Source organism: Poromitra crassiceps (genome assembly GCF_964638095.1).
Source record: "Poromitra crassiceps genome assembly, chromosome: 4".
NCBI lineage: Eukaryota > Metazoa > Chordata > Actinopteri > Beryciformes > Melamphaidae > Poromitra > Poromitra crassiceps.
In genome coordinates, this window is record NC_139626.1 from 56228841 (window position 1) to 56246891 (window position 18051).

Genomic DNA, 18051 nt, shown 5'->3' on the forward strand with positions numbered 1-18051 from the left:
ATCGCGATTTGTCCTTCCGTTTCACAGAAAATGTAAATAATGTAATAATCGATTTTTGACATTTGTGAATTGATGCAGAATCGCTAAAGCTAGCTGCTAGCCGATGAACAGCTTGTATCTCCGTAACCGTAACTCGTAGAGACTCGTGGGTGACATCGTTAGATTCGGGGTGAGGAAATACATATAGTCCTTTAGAGGCATCGCGATTTGCCTTTCCGTTTCCCAGAAAATGTAAATAATGTAATAATCGATTTTTTACATTTGTGAATCGATGCAGAATCGTGCACGCCCGTATCGCGATGTATATAATTATAATCGATTATTTTTGACACCCCTACCATCCATGTGTGCATGAATGGGTTAATATGGGCATATTGTAAAGCACTTTGGATAAAAGCTCTAAATAAATGCAGTCCATTTACAATTTTTACAGATATTGATGAATGTGAGGCAATGATCTTTCTGAACATCCGACACGACTGCAGTGAAGCTTATTCCACTGTTCCACTCAGTGTAAATTGTTGTGGCTTAGACAGCAGCAAAATGTGTAAAGTGTGATGATACAATACCTGACACAGACAGAAGGAAGAGAAGAAATCCACTTCCTGCGGCTGTAAACCCCATAGTTGGTCCTCTCCTCTCTCTATCCAAGCTGCATGGACATTTAAACACATCACCAGGCAGATCATGGACATAACGTGAGAATATCAGTCATATCAAAAACACACCTCTATTATTTAGCTGGCAATGCCCTGCCTGCTCTGCACTTGTATGAAGGATGTGGTCTTGCAGAGGAAATTGTTGTGGGCACATATATGCTCAACAAGAGACACAGGCCTCTATCTTCTGACAGGCGATATCCCTAAATAGCACTTTGCGCACTGTTTGCACGTGCCTTAAAGCAGCTACGAGCAACTTTTTCGATTGTTATTAAACAGTATAAATTTAATATCAATGCATCACATCTTACCTCTAATAGTCGACGAGACCAAAGCCGTGTGGATCAGAGATTGCTCCCTTTAGATGATTATTAAGTCTGCGTCTGTCTAAACTCGCGTCAATAGGGGGCTCTCTCTCTCTCTCTCTTACCGCCGGACCGTCTAAACCCGGAAGTGAAACGCGGAAGTGAAACCCGGAAGTGAAACGCAGCTGCCTGCCTACGCCGTTCGCGCTGCGTAGCAACGCAGCATAAACAATGTGAAAACGCCGCGCATACTCTCGCGAACATCTCTCGTTATATTCTAACAGGTTTTTTGGAAGTTATTTTGTGGTTATGGCCGAAGTGGCTGCTGCAAACCGTTTCATTTCACTTCCTGATTTTCCCTGGCCACAGACAGACTAACACTGGCCGATTCACTCGCGCTTCAAGCGAGACTACTCTGCGTTAGTCTCGTCTACTATTAGAGGTAAGATGTGATGCATTGATATTAAATTTATACTGTTTAATAACAATCGAAAAAGTTGCTCGTAGCTGCTTTAAGGCACGGAAGATAGCATTCCGCCTTGTGCCGTCCACCAGGTGTTCTGCCGAGTTTTGCTCCCCCGCAGAGCAGCAAAAAAAAACATCCCCACCTCACGGGAGCTACATGTAATGATTTATACAGAAATGTAACTGTTTCAAAGTGATATAATTGTCTGGTAGACGTGACCTCCCTGATTTCTAAGTTAAAACAGCCCCGAAATATGTTGGGGATGCAATTCTCGGCGGGCATGTGGAAACGTTCACGGCACCTGTCGCAAGCGCAAATTAGAGCCGTGCCAATTCTGCCAAAAATCATCTGCGCCCCAAAATGCCTGCGCAAACGGGATTTGGGCAGTCTTAACTACCAGAATTATTCACAGGCGTGGCCAGGCAAGGCTGGGCATTACGTCAATCAAAACCAATCAGATTCCCGTCTCGCAATGGTTTGTTTGCGCGAGGCATGCAATATGCTGTAATTCTCTCCATGCGTAATAGAGTGTACTCACTCGTGCGAGGACAGAGGGAGCTTATTGACAGATCGTCTGTGGTGCCAATGACCCTTCGGGTTATGAAGGTAAATAGCCTATGTCCATTGTCAAACACGTTTTCTCAATTAATTTCCCTCTTTGCGATGTGATAAAAGTTTCTCAGTGAGTGATAGTTGATTGCCTCACTGAATTATCTGCTAATACCCAATTTAAGCAGCATCATTTGATGTCTTGGCGTGGCAAGGCTGTGCTTAATGACATATCCAAAAGGAATTCCACTTTCCACTCCGGAAATACCTCTCTGCGCTGGGAGCGCAGCCGTAATCTCCGTGCAGAGCGCCCAGAGAGGTATTTGCGCATAAGAGGTCCTTTTCAAAGCTCTTCGCAAAGTAATTGCGCGCTGCTGACGATAGGGTAACGCCATCTATCCCACATTTTAGCGCTGAAACGCCTGCTTTGGCATGGGGCAGCCAATGCCCAGTACAATTATCACAGGCATGCGCTTGTGTCCGCCCCCAATTTGCATCAGTGTTTCCCCTAGAAAATTGTTCAGGCATGGAGGGATTTCGAAACGTACCTTGACCGCAACGGTGGGGGCCCTCGCTGGCGACGCTAAACTTTTAGCTAACCTGTTCGCATCTATGTTGGCAATGGAATCCCAAGTATCATCATACTATTATGGGATGCGATGCGAACAGTTGTATTATGGGATGTGCGTTTCGCAGGCAACGACACGTTGACATGTTTTGGAACAGCGCTTCACACTGGCACAATGCTCCTAAAAGCAAAATGCTTATTGTTTTGAATGATTTGGCATCTTCTATTACTGTTGACACTGTCAACACGAGTATTGCTGTATTGTAATAATATGCCATAAAGGTTTATTGAAATTTTGAGGAGAGCAGGGGGAAAAAAACATTTAAAAAAAACAAAAAAACAAAACAAAAAAATAATAATTGCAATTATTTTTCTGGCCTGGCGGGCCCGCCAGGCCTGTACACGGCGTTAAACGAGCGCAAACGCAAAATTAGCGCTTTTGGGAAGATAGAGCCCACAAACTGCTAAAATACAAGGTTGCTTCCTGTAACAGGAAGGTGACTGCATCACTTTGTTGCAGACAATAAACTTCTCAATGTGTCTGTGTGTATGTCAGAAAGAAAGACACAGGGAGCCTTGCCTTGGTTCCAGATAGAAGAAGATGTTTCTTCCTTAATTGGCTGTCCATTATTTCCAGATGTAGGAAAGATGACCAGCTAGATGACAGCTGCTTCAGCTACACTTCAGCTCTGCCTGGTTAGAGAACTGGGATCTGGTCACCTGCACCTGGAGATCTGGATATGTGAAAATGGAACAGAAATGTCATTAGACACTACACCTTCAATCACACACGCGCGCACACACACACAATCAGCATTTCCAAGGCTAATGCAGTCCCGTTCACGCTAGTAGAGCAGACAAACGGTTCTCTCTCTCTCTCTTTCTGTCACGCACACACACACACGCTCAAGCACACACGTACACGTACACACACACAGAGGTCAGCAATTTCCTAATAATTTCCTAGAGAGAAACTGAATATCTTAGGCGTTTCCTGGAAAGAACCATGAAGTGATGTTCTAATTATAAGGGAAATAATCCCACGACTCCCTGGGGGGTCCCAACCCCCAGGTTGAGAAGCCCTGGCCTAGAACAGTCTGTGGTGCTCAAACTTTTCCACGTCAAGGACCCCTAAACTGACATAAATGACACCACGGAGTCGGACACAGGACACCCATTTGATAAGATTTTGTTCCAGGATCCCTGATAAGATTTTATCTTTTGGGACAACCCCCCCCCAACCCCCCCCCCAACCCCCCCCCCACTCTCCTGGTCCTGTCTTGCAAGAGCCATGTTGTTGGGCTCATTACACGTATAGGCTGATTGGGTGCACCTGGGCCTGGTGGGCTTAAGAAGACCTTCAGACCATTCAGTCTCTCTCCCTCCTCACATTTTGTTCTGCTTATTTGTTTGAATGTGGTTTGTGTTATCTCGTTGTTTTCTTTTAGCCTTAGTTAATAAAGGGTTAATAAATGGTTTTAACTCTTACTTTGGTGTATGACTCCCCTCATATGTTACAACCCGGCTCTAGGAAGTAACAAATGAGGGGTAGTCATGAACCAAACTAAAATTTACAACAATAATTTGTTAATAACTAAGGGAAAATAACGACAACAGCACTACATCAAATTAAACAAACGAACAGAACAAAAGGTGCATCGGTGAGGAGGGAGAGAGACTGAATGGTCTGAAGGGCTTCTTAGACCTTAGAGCAGGGATGGGCAACATTGTTTTCCAGAGGGCCATACTGACTTACATCAAGTAAGCATCAGTAAAAAGTTAGCAGTAAAAAGGAAAATGGGTTAGCGGCCTTATTGGTAGCCTACTTACTATGCAAAGTAGAGTGCTATAGATAGATTCAATCATAAATCTGAGTATTACAATGTTTTCCTAAAACTCAAAAACCATAAAATGGACACCGAGTTTGCTAAAAGCATCAACAGTTATGTTAAAACTCATATTCAGGTAGCCGCCATCTTGGAAATATGCAGATTAACACGTTCACTGCCATTGACGAGTTATCTCGGCTTACAGAATCCGACGGTTCACTGCCAAGGACGAGTTATCTCGGCTTAAATTTTTTTTTTTTTTTTTTGACTGTGGGACGTGGATCAACGCTCCCCACGTCTCCTATAAAAATATTGGAGTCAGCGAACGTGTACAACCCATTCCACGGACCCACTAAGTGGCGACAGTGCTCTCCACACTAGGAAACGCAGAGCCAAAACTGTAGGGTAACGCGCGAGGAAACCATTCTCTACTGTCAAATGGATTGGCGAAAACGAGTTCATCGCGCATTATCGCGCTGGGAGCTGGCGGTGGGGGATTCCAAAAATAGACTGGGTGGAAAACACTTTGAAACACGCAGCATAAAGCCTAGAATCGCACAAAGCTTCATCAAAGCTCTCAAACGCAAGAAACAAGTGAGCCCTATCCACACTCGCTGCCAGGGAGGGAGGCTGCTCAAACTCGCAGCAGCAGCAGCAGCAGCAGAACACTCGCTTGTGACAAACGCTGCGGAGGAGAACGCCCACGGAGGGAGGAGTTGGAAGCAGAGGGGGGTTTCCTGCTGTTATGGAGGAAATTACTGTTCAAAACTATTGTTTAGATGTCTGACGTCTTACTGATGCCAAAAATGAATGGTTAAAGTGAATGTTCTATCGAATTTCACAAAAAGCCGTTTATCTCAGAATAAATTTCCAGACGCTGAAACCATGCTGTATTCAACTGCTAATGCTTACATAACTACTAACTCTACAAACTAACTCTTTTAGACAGAGAAAGCACACATTCTATTAGTTCTTTTGAGATATTGTGTGTTCACAAAATCTTAGCAGAAAAGAATCCTCGGGTCTTGAAAGATGAGCCAGAATCCTAAAAAAAAACCTCTGGCAGAACCTACCTACAGTAAAAAAAAAAAGGCTGGCAGTGAATGTGTTAAGATAATTAATTAATTAATTAATTAAGATAAGCATTCCAACACCTTTCTAATGGTCAAAAAACATAAGATAGACACCAAGTCTGTATTTCTAGCTCATCTCTTTCAAAAGTTATAGCCAAAAGCTTTTTCGGACAGTGGTCATATTGGATTTGGCCGCCATGGTGACCCCGGGGGTCACCGGCTCGGGCACTCTGGCTCAATTGTTAGAGCATGCCCTGGGCTAATTCTGGGCAAAATCTGGTGCTTTTAGACTTGATTTGCATGAACTTAGCCTCAAATGTCCCTAAGTCCCGCAACTATTATGTTTTGCATGGTGTTATAAATCGAGTGAGAACACACATTTAGCTACCATTGGTGCAATGCTATCACATATTTTCTAACTCTAGAGATGTATACCTTGCCAAAAATCAATGGCTCATGAACTAATATGTAGATAGATTTATTTTGCAAGATTTTGAGTGTAAATTATACACTTTTTCGAGATTTTTTTTTTAGTTTTACTATACCAAACCTGTTGAAATCATGAAAACAACCCTCTCAATCAATTCCTCACGCAGAAATTATAAAGAAAAGTGGTGTCATTTGTCTCTGTATGATGTCTAGTTCAAAAGTTATGGCCCTTATCCATTTTCATCAGACATCGCAATATGCCCACAAAGATGGCCGCCAAACGGACCCATGGGACACTGTTTCAACAGGGTAACAACAAAATGTGTTTATTAGACACCTTGAGGAGTACAAAATTCTATGTTAGAAAAATATATCTTTCGGGTGCACGGGGACCCCCGTTCCTACTAGACTTGACTATATCTGTATGTTTTTGTTTATAATTGATTATTCGTTAATCATTTTTCTGTTGTATAGCTTGTTTAAGTAAGAAGGGTAGGCGCTATAAGCTATAGCTTCAGCCTACACCTTTTCGGTCTATCAGCCTTGTGCTGCTTGTTTGTACTTTTTCGTTTTATTTTATGAAATGTTTTAATTTCCCATGACCGAAATAAATAAATAAATAAATAAATAAAATATCTGTATCCTATATCTGTATCATGGACAGATATAGGCTATACTATAGCCTATATCTGAATCACGATAGCCGCTCTAGTGATTTTTTTTGCAATAGTTGGATTGCGGTAAATGCAATATGAGATGTCATTCCTCTACACACGTCTCCCTTTCAGGAAATGTTACACATGGACAAAGGCAAAACAATAAGTGGTTTGTTTCATCACACTAGTTTTGTTTTTAATCTCATGGGACTGGCTGAGATATGAGAAACATGCAGAGAACAACAGACTGTGAGTCTGGCATTTCCTTGGAAGTCAAGCTGGAACCTGAAACCAACGCTCTCCAACACCGGGAGGAATATTTGTGGCTATAGATAAGAACATCATGAGCTGCACAGAGCTATACAGTTTTGTCCACTGGGTGGTGATGTTACACCATGAGTCTCCTCTCTCTGTCAGAGAGTTAGGCCTCCAGTGTGGAGAGGAGGATCTTTGGAGAGTCATCAGCCCAGAAGAAGATCAGCCCAGAAGACGGGGAGTAATGTGTCGTCACAGTAATGTCAATGCAGGTAGTGCTTCACCAAAATTACATTTAATCAGAAAATGACTAATTGAATGCATTGAATGTCACGGATGGAAACAGATCTGAAGAGGGATTTTGCACGGCAAAACATCTCCAATAACATGTCAACTGTAGTTCTAAAATTGCAATTTTCAAGAACAACACATGCACGCGCATGCACACACATGCGCGCGCGCACGCACGCACGCACGCACGCACGCACACGCACACACACACACACACACACACACACACACACACACACACACAGTGAGTGCTGTAAATAACAGTTATCTATTCATCTTAATGTTGTATTAATATTATTTTGTTTAATTGATTATGGATGCTTTGGCAATATTGTGGTTGTGACATTCAATAAAGCGAATTTGAATTTGAGCAGGAAAATGCACAAGAGCAAGAAGGACCCACAGAAAGAGAAGAACTTGTTTGAACATTTCAGACACCCCCAAGTGGCTCCACATATGAAAAGCAAAACACCAAAACTCAGGGGGACTCAGAAAACGAAGAAAATAAAATATTTGTTTCCAACTTTTTTGATGAAAGAATCAGCTCCTGCTTGCTGCAATATTCCCACTGCCTCTAAGCTGAAAGAGCTCTAGTGATACTGTATGCAACCCTTTTCCACGTTGAGGACCCCTATTTACACATGAGATGATTTCAAACCCAAATCTGAGAATATTTTTTATCATTCGATATGATTTTATCCAGAATTCCATGACTGACTGTATTGTAGGAGAGATAACAGATAACCTATGATCAAAACAATCATTCTTCTATACAACTATATATATATACATACAGTATGTATATATATATACAGTATATATATATATATATAGATATATATATATATATATATCAAGATCTTTTAAGTCACACACTTCTTCAGTGTGTGACCTCCTTTCCAATAGAATGCACAGATCCAAGGTATGTCCAGCTCCACAAAACATGCACACTTTTACAACAGGTGATCAAATTTCTCTCCCCTTGTCATGCCCTCAACCTCTGCCTCCTAGTCTCTCTCGCCCCCTTCCTTCTGTGTGATTACAGGATTGGAGCCAGGTGTGTGGAGCTGGGGCCCAGCTATCGCAGCTGCCAATCATCATTAATCAGCAGGCTTCATATACCCAGCCCAGACTCCAAGACACTGTCAGAGTATCTTCTCAGCTACACGGAGAGGAACGTCTGCTGTCCTAACTCTGACTACTGGCGCCAATCCTCACCTGTCTGTCTGCCGGCTCGCCATCTGCCTGGACTTCAGCCTACCTGTTCTCTGCCAGCCTGGACTTCAGCCTGCTTGCTCTCTGCCAGCCCGGACTTCTGTATGCCTGCTCGTTCACCTATCTGGACTCTAGCCTGCCATCCTTCAACCTGAGTATCTAGTCCAGCCGGACTCAACCAATAACATTTAAATAAACAAACTGTGTTACAACTTGATATTTTGTCTCTGTCTGTCTCTGCCCTTGAGTCCAACAAACAAAACCCTAACAGGATACTCTGACCAATATGGACTCGGCAGAGGCAGACGCCATGAGACAAGCCCTTGCTCAGCAGGGCCAATGGCTGGGAGGCCAGGAGGAGCGTCTGCGGACCCTGACCTCGGAGATGCAGAGGCTTTGTGTGACCATCACGGGCCTCACCGAGCGTCTTACACCAGCTCCAGCTGCCGCTCTGCCTCAGCCCGACCAGCCAGCGCTGCCTGCTACCACAGCTCCGGAGCCTCACATCCCACCTCCAGCAAAATACTCAGGTGATCCACACAGCTGTCGTCAATTTCTCACACAGTGTCACTTGTCGTTCAACGCTCAGCCCATCCGCTTCTCTACTGAAGCTGCCAAAATTGCATATCTGGTTAACCTACTGGAGGGACCCCCGCTTAACTTTTTCAATGCTCTCTTTGAACAGGGCTCCCCGTTCACCCAGTCCTTTGCCGTATTTGCTGGGGAGCTCAAACGAGTGTACGACCACCCGATACGAGGGCAACAGGCGGGGCAGCGCTTGTTGAAGCTTCGACAAGGAAGCCTCCCAGTTCGTGAGTTCATAAGCCAGTTCCACAGTTTGGCTGTTGAGTCGGGATGGGATAATGTGGCCCTCATTGCAGCGTTCCAGAGCGGCCTGAATAGAGAGATTGGGCGGGAAATAGCACTACGGGGAGAACTAAATTCCTTAGACGCCGCCATTAGTCTGGCCATTAAAATTGCGGATCAAATTGCCCTGTGGCGTACTGACACCCCCGTCTCTCTGTTCTTGTCACGTCCCGATACTCCAAACTTTCCAGAACCCGAACCCATGCAGCTCGACCGGGTCCATCTGTTCCCTGAGGAAAGGGCTCGTCGTCGGGCTATAGCACAGACCTGTTTTTACTGTGGTAACCCCAGCCACCGTATTTCGGATTGCCCCATCCGTCCAGCAAAAGGGTCGGCTCGGCAATAGTTGGAGAGGTATTGTCGAGTCGAGCAGCCACTTCCTCTCTCCCTGTCCGTCCACAGCTCGATGCTGCCATCGTGTGGTGCCAGCAATCCATTACACTCTCTGCACTCATAGACTCTGGAGCAGATGAGAATTTCATCCATGATGGTACGTGCCAGCAGTGGGGCATCGAGACTGAGCCCCTCGATGTCCCACTAAATACCACAGCCCTCAACGGGGTACTGCTGGCCCAAGTGGACAGAAAAACCGTTCCCCTGTCCCTTCACATGTTTGGAAATCATCAAGAAAAAATTCAGTTTCATGTCATTCATTCTCCAAATGTTCCTCTGGTGTTGGGCTTCCCCTGGTTAAAACTCCATAACCCCCAGATCAACTGGACCACCGGCACGGTGGGGTCATGGAGCTCATTCTGCCATGCTAACTGCCTCCGTTCCGCCCAGACACCTTCCTCTGAGCCGCTACCAGTACCAGAACCTCCAGATCTGTCATCTGTCCCAAAAGAATATCATGACCTCGCTCCTGCATTCAGTAAGCAACAGGCTTTAACACTCCCTCCGCACAGACCATACGATTGTGAGGTAAGGCTTTTGCCCGGAGCTCCTCTTCCCTCTAGCAGGCTGTACAATCTCTCTCTGCCGGAACAGCAAGCCATGGGGAAATACATCCAGGACTCCTTGGCAGCAGGGATCATCCGACCTTCATCCTCGCCGGTGGGTGCAGGTGCCTTCTTCGTGGGCAAGAAGGATGGGTCGTTGAGACCATGCATAGACTATAAAAAACTAAATGACATCACAGTTAAAAACAAGTACTGCCTGCCTCTGATTGACTCTGCTTTTGTGCCCCTTCATGATGCCACAGTGTTTTCAAAACTGGACCTCCGGAACGCGTACCACCTGGTGCGCATCAAAGATGGAGATGAATGGAAGACTGCTTTCAACACTCACCTGGGCCATTTTGAGTACTTAGTGATGCCTTTCGGCCTCACTAATGCGCCCGCAGTCTTCCAGGCACTCGTCAACGATGTACTCAGGGACATGATTGGTCATTTTGCGTTTGTTTACCTTGATGACATTCTGATTTACTCCCAGTCTCTCCAGGAACACCGGAAACATGTGCGGGCAGTGCTGCAGCGTCTCCTGGAAAACAGACTGTTTGCTAAGGCCGAGAAGTGTGAATTTCATGCATCCACAGTGCACTTCCTGGGTTTCGTCATCTCCCCGGGGAAAATGGAGATGGAGCCGGCCAAAGTGGCAGCAGTCCGGGACTGGCCTGTGCCCACTAGCCGCAAACAACTGCAAATGTTTCTAGGATTTGCCAACTTCTATCGAAGGTTTATCCGTAATTACAGCACCATAGCAGCCCCTCTGACTGCACTCACTTCCACCTCCATCTCATTTCGATGGACACCTGAGGCTGAGACAGCCTTTGGGGAGCTCAGGCGCAGGTTTGTCTCCGCTCCAGTGCTCGTCCAGGCAGACCGGACCCGGCAGTTCATTGTGGAGGTGGACGCTTCTAATGTAGGGGTAGGTGCAATCCTATCTCAGCGCACACTGGCTGATGATAAACTACATCCCTGTGCCTTTCTGTCCTACAAACTTTCCCCCGCAGAAAGGAACTACGATGTCGGCAACAGAGAGCTCCTGGCTGTGAAGGTGGCGCTGGAGGAGTGGCGACACTGGCTAGAGGGGGCTGAGCATCCCTTCGTCGTGTGGACAGACCACAAAAACCTCACCTACATCAAGGAGGCGAAGCGGCTCAACTCACGCCAAGCAGGGTGGGCTCTGTTTTTTGGCAGGTTTAATTTCACACTCACCTACCGCCCAGGTTCGAGGAACGTGAAGCCTGATGCGCTGTCACGCCAGTTTGCGGTGGAGGAGGCAAACACGGACCCAGAGCCCATTCTTCCATCTTCATGTGTCATCGCTGCCGTTACCTGGGAGATCGAAACCAAGGTCCGCCAAGCCCAGAGGGCCCAGCCCGACCCAGGTAATGGTCCTCCTAACCTCCTGTTTGTACCTGATTCTGTCCGCTCCCAGGTTCTGCAATGGGCTCACTCATCCCGCCTTACCTGTCACCCGGGGGTTCGTCGGACAATGGCCTTCCTTCGGCAGAGTTTCTGGTGGCCCACAATGGACCAGGATACACGGTCATTTGTGGCAGCTTGCTCTGTCTGCGCCCGCAGCAAGACCTCCACAAAGCCCAGCTCTGGCCTGCTCCGTCCCCTGCCTGTCCCCAGCCGGCCATGGTCACACATAGCGGTGGACTTCGTCACTGGCCTTCCCCCATCTGGAGGTAACACCACCGTTCTCACGGTCATAGACCGTTTCTCTAAAGCAGTCCACTTCATTGCCCTGCCCAAGCTGCCTTCTGCTAGGGAAACAGCCGACCTGTTAGTGCAAAATGTGTTTCGTGTACATGGTTTGCCTGCAGACATTGTCTCCGACAGGGGGCCTCAATTCACCTCGCAGGTCTGGAAGGCATTCTGCACAGCCATGGGAGCCACCGTCAGCTTATCTTCAGGGTACCATCCTCAGACCAACGGACAGACTGAAAGAGCAAACCAGGAGATGGAAGCAGCTCTTCGCTGTATCACCGCGGCGAACCCCTCCTCTTGGAGCTCACAGCTGCCCTGGGTGGAGTACGCCCACAATACCCTTCCCAACGCATCCTCTGGTATGTCTCCGTTTGTATGTTCGTTGGGCTATCAACCTCCTCTGTTGTCAGGCCAGGAGGAGGAGATTGCAGTCCCTTCAGTTCAGGCCCAGATGCGCCGCTGCCGCGCTACCTGGAAAAGAGCCCGCGCCGCATTACTCCGAGCTGCCTCCAGGTCACGGGTCCAGGCCGACCGTCGCCGTGTTCCAGCTCCAGCCTACGCTCCAGGGCAGAAGGTATGGCTTCTTTCGAGAGATCTGCCTCTCAAGGTGGATTCTCGAAAGCTTGCACCTCGCTACGTTGGGCCGTATGAAATTGAAACCATCATTAACCCATGTGCTGTTCGGCTTAAGCTTCCTTCCTCCCTTAAAAGGATCCATCCCACATTTCATGTGTCTCTGTTAAAGCCGGTGCAGTCCAGTGCTCTTGTCCCTCCCACAGCCGCCCCTCCTCCTCCTCGGATGGTGGAGGGTGGTCCAGTCTACACCGTGAGGCGTATCCTGGATGTCCGTCGCCGGGGCCGCGGATTCCAGTATTTGGTCGACTGGGAGGGTTATGGTCCGGAGGAGCGCTGCTGGGTCCCTCGGCGGAACATACTGGACCCCACGCTCATCCGGGACTTCCGTCGCCAGCACCCTGACGGAGCCAGGCGTGCGCCAGGTGGCGCCCGTAGAGGGGGGGGTACTGTCATGCCCTCAACCTCTGCCTCCTAGTCTCTCTCGCCCCCTTCCTTCTGTGTGATTACAGGATTGGAGCCAGGTGTGTGGAGCTGGGGCCCAGCTATCGCAGCTGCCAATCATCATTAATCAGCAGGCTTCATATACCCAGCCCAGACTCCAAGACACTGTCAGAGTATCTTCTCAGCTACACGGAGAGGAACGTCTGCTGTCCTAACTCTGACTACTGGCGCCAATCCTCACCTGTCTGTCTGCCGGCTCGCCATCTGCCTGGACTTCAGCCTATCTGTTCTCTGCCAGCCTGGACTTCAGCCTGCTTGCTCTCTGCCAGCCCGGACTTCTGTATGCCTGCTCATTCACCTATCTGGACTCTAGCCTGCCATCCTTCAACCTGAGTATCTAGTCCAGCCGGACTCAACCAATAACATTTAAATAAACAAACTGTGTTACAACTTGATATTTTGTCTCTGTCTGTCTCTGCCCTTGAGTCCAACAAACAAAACCCTAACACCCCTTTCCATATTCATTCAACTTTCTTGTCCACCGTAGCAACAGTGGTGGCGAAGCTACTTCCTGTTGCATTAAACCAAGGTTGAGGTTTAGCGTGTCTCACCACCTTTCTTGCTGCTGCTGCGGGAGAATCCTGCAGATCTCCAAACAGTGGGTCACTTGCAAATTTTACTTGCTTTTCAATAAACTCAACAATGTCATGAAAGGCAGCTCTGGCATGATGCCTCTCCTCCTGCAAGTCACAGGCAGCATCTCTCCATCGATCCCTGAGTTTATACGGCAACTTTGTAATGACTGACCGCATCATGTTAGCATGAACGTCCAAATCATGTGTAGAATCAAACTCTCCCAGTGCATTGCAGCATGCAGCAAGAAGCTATAGGCCTGCAGGGCTTTCACGTCCTCAGACTTTATGAGTGGCCATGTGAAAACGTTCTCCATGTAGGCAGAAGTGATTTTCAGTGAATTGCCAAAGTGTTCCTGAAGCAAAGATTTGGCCTTGGTGTATCCACTATCATGAGGCATGTGCTGACAGCTTCTTGGCTGTCCTCTTGTGTATTGCTCAAGAAAGTATAAGCAGTCTTTGTGTGTCTTTTCTTCGATGCTATGCTCAAAAGGCCCTCATACATGAAGGTTTGAAACTGTAGAGGGTCTCCATCAAAAATCTGAATGTCTCGTCTGGGAAGGAAAAAGAGGGACTGTTGCTCAGCCAGCAATCATGTAATTTCGTTTTGTTTCTCCAAGACTGATATTAGATGATGATGATGATCGCTACTGTTTTGCATTAGAGGTGCAGGATTGTCCGGTTGTGACTGAAACTGATGACATACTTGGATGCTCTGTGTTCCACTTTGTTGGAGCTTTGGCCCAGGCCGGTGTGAGTATGTAGCTTTAGCCTGCGACTTTGGCCCCAGCTGGTTCGACAATGTGGCTTGAGGCTGCAGCATCACATTTATCTTTTTAGGTCTTGCATCCAACAAATGTGGACGTAGCTACTAGCTGGTCACCTACAGAGATGGACTGAGATGGCTGCCCTGTTGCCACAGGAACAAATGTCTCAGCATCAGCGTTCAGTGTTGGAACCTTCCTGTGTTCTCTCTCCAAATATGAATCCATTCCATCTGTTTTTCCATGTAAAGCACTAGACACTCCAGATCCGTCAGATGTCCTCAATACATTTATTTTAGCCATTGATGCAGCTATTTCCATCTCCAAGTTAAGCTGCTCTTTCTTTTTCCTGAGCTGCTCCTCTTCCTCCTCCAAAGCATGTTTGTCCTTTAAAGTCGAAGTGAAGCGGAGGCGAATGCAATAGCATGAGCGTCAGAGACTGAAAACAAATTGAGAGGCGGACCATATGCGTGTCGATGATTTGATTCGACAATTCTGTCGACTGGCTTTGGCATTGGTCAATCATGGCGTGTTCCACCCCCAAATCGAGTGGGATTCAGCGTGTTGTCGTGCCACGCGAGTGGGATCCGCGGAGTACCAGGCAGCCACTTGCTTCGTGCGGAGCGAGCGGACAATCCGATGCATGGGTGCTGCCCGCCCGGCTGAAATCTCCGAGGGGAGACCCCTGACTACCACGCTCTCAAGCGCGCACCTTTTACGCTATTTCTGTAAATACGATATTCCTGGAATGCGCGTTTTAACGAGCCAGTTACATTTGTTTGCATTCTTAGAGATTATAGTTTTTGTTTTTTGTTCATGTTTCATGCAATTGGCCAAGTTAGTAGTTAGTTTATGGGATAGGAATTCTGCCAGATGACAGGCACTAGGCCCCATTTTCTACTTCATTTGGAAGAGAAAATTATCCTGAAATGAAGATTTGATTGACAGCTGCATGTCGTGATATGATTGGTTGAAATGGGGTAGAAATTTGATAGTACTAGGTGACGTCAGCAAACTGTACATTACTGTTATCAATGAAATCTTGAAAAATGAACTTTTGATGTTTGAAAAAAAGTGTGAAAAACTAAGGGAATTAGTAATTTTTTGTGATTTTTTTTGCATACATCATTAAATAGGTGCACTGCATACCCAGGAACTAAAAGAAAAGAAAAGTCATTTTTGGGTTCAGCTCGACTTTAAAAGCCATGCTGCTTGTGATCAGTGAATGCCGACTGCGTGTCGTTTTGCAGCGCAGCGGCATCACAGAATGGACTCAACAAAAGATGTAACGACTAACGAGTTGTTTTATCTTGAAGTAACTGTAATATTATTACTTATATTCTATAGTAATTCGTTACACTACTCCTTACTTGGAAAAAGTAATATTATTACAGTAACGAGTAACTAGTAACTCGTTACTTCCCAACACTGGTGATAACGTCAAGTCAAGTGAGTGTGATTTATTTTGTGAGAAGCAAACTTTTTTCAGCATCGTTTGACGAGGCAATTAAAGACAATGCGCTCATGAGCGCCTAACCTCTGCCAAGGAGGTAGGCTATTGAGTCATGACGGTGTTTAAGAGTGATATGAGGTTGCAAACTTGCAAACTGTATAACGTTAAATCACATACACTAAGTATAAGGGACATCAGATTACTGCATATTACCATGTAAAAGCTTTAATAACACTGAAAATTATTTATTTATTTAGAATCCATGATTAATCTTATACTAATTGTCAAAAACTCACCTACATGTATGAACAAACAAGAAAACACTTGACACCACATAGGCCTACTGTACATTTTATTGTGAAAAATATGTGTTAACTGTAAATCTGGCACTTAACACATTGAGTGCCAGCGACGCCATATGGCGTCATTAGAAATTTACCGTAGGCTGCCAGCGACGCCAAATGGCGTCAGTAACTCCAAATTGTTTTTTTGACGGGGGGGTGTCGATCTAAGCTTCTTACATCGCCTCTTACAATATTGTAGCTATTGGAGGTCTATAACCTATTTTACAAACCCATTAGGTGGCGACAGCACTGTCCTGATAAGAGAAAGTGGAGCCAAACACACAGAAGAAGTCGCTGGGGAAAAAGGAAATCGCATCGCATCCGTCCGTATGCATCGACATGCATGAAGCCAAACGCCAGCTGTGCCCGCAGCAGCTGCATCCGCTGTCACAACTGAGCACCTCCGTGTCCGCTGCGACAGCACATTCGCATAATCAGCCTTATTATTCTCAACTGGAAGCATGGGAGCCCGTGACAAACACACGCGGAACCAAAAAGCTGGATGTCGCGCACCCACTGTGTGTGCACAGCAAACTCAGCAGAGAGCCACCAGACACATAAGACACACCCAGGAGGAGGCGTGTGCAGTTGAGGGGGGGGGGGGGGGGGGGGGGGGGCACGCAGAGCACGCAGAGCAGCATACACTTCACCCAGACAGACCCAGACATCAGAAAATTAGCTTCAGAGTCAGTGATGTGCTTGAAATGTTTAATTTCACAAAAGGCTCATTATCTCAGCTCGTAGAAAAAAAGGGCTGTTTTTGGTTCAATCAAGCTATCTTCTCCGGCTCATAACTAAAGAACGGAAAATGGGATCAATAAACTTTTTTTTGCAGGTGATAGAAGAGAGTCTCATCGTTATTTGTGCGTGTTCAGTGTTTACATAGTAATTATTAAAGAAATTATATGACTGTTTTAAAATGCATTGCGGCCTATGTGGCACAGCAAGCAACCTTTTGCCCAAGGGCCGTGGCACTCAAAGTGTTAACAGCCTCTGACGGGTGATGAGTGCAGCCATGTCTGCCTCAGCTTTCATACATGCAGATGAGGTAGACGATGAGACAGTGGATTTACTTCCTGTTGAGCTCCTTTTCTTTGATGTTCTGATTGGAACATAGTCACTTGAGCCCCTTTTAGACTGGCCAAAAATCCCACTAATATCCACAAACTAGTGGCATTTTCTTCAGTCTAAAAGTTTCCAAGCCAGGCCGTTTAGCCGATTGAGTGACCCTGCAAGTTAGGTGGGTTTTTACGCGACAGGTCTGCACGTCACGGAGATATAAATCTTGGCAGTGGTCCAACACGGGATTTTCCGACCTTGCTTCTTGTCCTCCTGAGTTGCCGCCCCTTTTCCAGCGTGAGTCAGTAGAGATTCAGTGATTCCCACAGGCTGATTCTTAACAGTTAATTTTACATTGATGCAATATGCTGAGAGAAAAAAGTGGCATGTCTCGGCATGCACCCGACACAGCCCAGCCAGCCTCAGGCGCATAGACTGCGTCAAGTCAGCCAGAATGTAAGTAGGTCATCCGCTTTAGCTCTTTCAAAAATAAAACCCTCATTGTAACGTTAAACATTTTGAGGCATGCTTTACAGCCATTTATGTAATCTTAACATCACAACGAGTATTTTGATACAATGTTTGCTGCTTCGTTTGTTGAAACACCTTTTTCTCCTCCAACGTGCATCAGTTAGGCTATTTACTTATTTTACCATTTTGTTTTGGCTGGTGGACAGCTGCATCTGGACAGCCGTGAGAGAAGAAGGGAAAAGGGAGGGCGGAGAGACAGCCTGCAGCGGTGGGGAAACACGGGTTGAGAGTGTGATATAAAAGTTTAAAAGGCGATGCTGCTGCTGCTGCTACCCCCTGCTGCTTTCCTGGGTAACAAAAACGTGTACTAGTGGGACTTTTGATGTAACAAGGCCAGGTCGACACCTGGCATAGGGCGGTGCATGGTATCGTCACCCATGTATACCCATGAGGTCCTTGCCAATCGCCAGCTTTAGCTGTGGTGGGGCATTC